Source organism: Gastrolobium bilobum, unplaced genomic scaffold, assembly GCF_033153095.1.
Source record: "Gastrolobium bilobum isolate Gb01-03AN ecotype WA unplaced genomic scaffold, APGP_CSIRO_Gbil_v1 utg19655, whole genome shotgun sequence".
Classification (NCBI taxonomy): Eukaryota; Viridiplantae; Streptophyta; class Magnoliopsida; order Fabales; family Fabaceae; genus Gastrolobium; species Gastrolobium bilobum.
The window spans coordinates 10,858-12,363 of record NW_026897195.1 but is presented as its reverse complement, the minus strand read 5'-3'; positions in this window follow the sequence as shown (position 1 = coordinate 12,363).

Here is a 1,506-nt window from a genome sequence, read left to right as displayed (position 1 = left end):
TAAAGGACAATGCTTAATATTAAAAATTATAGTTTCTTAATAGGTTATGAATTTATGGACGTTTAGTGGAATTAGAGAGAAATTCAAATAAGTTTGAAATCATGTGAGGTGGCGGTGGGGCCCACTTCACTTGAAAGTCACTTAAACACCTAAGCATACACTCTTCATCATCACTTCTCTCTCCCCTTTCCCTAAGAAACCCGCGGCCCTCCCCCTCTCCCTCACCATTTTCATTCAAATCTTTCTCCATCCATAACTCCACCAATACTCAACCAAATCCATTGATTCTTGTCTTGAAATTTGTTGGAAATCACCTTCCAAACACATTGGTGGTATCCATTAGCCTTGAAGCCCTCTCATTTGTGAGAAATAGGGAAAAATCAGTCACGAATTCCTTGAGATTTTTGGTGTTCATGGAGTTGTTTGGAGCTCCAATGGTTTAGGATGTCTAGGAGGAGCCTTGTGCCAAGCTTTTGAGTAAGTTTCTTCATCTTTTCAATGGTTTAATCTTTGGATTTAATTCATGAGACCTAAAGGGGGTTTTGTTGATTTGTGTTGTTAGACAGCTCAAATGGAAAATGTTTGTGCATGAATATGTCTTAGAATAATGTGTAGGAGTCGTAAATGCAATAAAAATTATTGGTGAAAAATATGATTTTTAACTTAGAAAAATTTGATGGTGTCATGACTATGTGTTTGGGATTTTTGTTAGGATTGTCTTGGTGAGTTGTTGTATGATTGAATGATGTTATAATGGGATTGTATGAGGTGTGGAATAGTTAAAATTGATTGAAAGTTCCTTGGAGTTCACCTATGTAGAATTCAGCCATTGAGGGAAAATTAGGGATTTGATGTTGTTGACATTGCTTGGATGATGTATTATGTGTTAAATGGTAATTAGATGGGTTGTGTGGTGGTTGGAAGGTTAGAGAACCAATGGAAAATAATTGATGGTGTTGAGAGGTGTAGTGGAACCTAGAGCAAAATATTAGGCAAAACGACGTTTGAATGATGTAAAATGAAAAGTGGCACTTGATATGACCTTTTGGTAACCTAAGGATGCCTAAGAAAATGAGAAAGAAAATTTAGAAAAATAAAATGTAAAATAACACTATGTAGGCTGAACCTACCTTGTGTGGTGAGGTTTTTTGACGTTTTCGTATTTTGATAGATTTTCCGTGTATTGATGATTCGTACATGGTTGTTGTAGGTTGCCGTACGTAGATTTAAACCCCGAACCGTGAGTTCGGTGGATTTCCCCTGGTCCCGGACCGAGTGGGATTGAGGTGAGTAATTGGAACCATACTTATATAATTGGTAACTTGCATGTGTTTGTATGAATTGTAAGTAATTGGGAATATCCTCTGTGTACGCATTTCTGCTGTGTAACGAGCTCGGAGAACATATTACAGGGAGCTAAGTGGAGAGGACTATACAGGTAACCTCTTGGTACTAGGGCTTGATCCCCTTGTGTGTTTCACCATGCTCGTTGAGGGTGATGGTAGG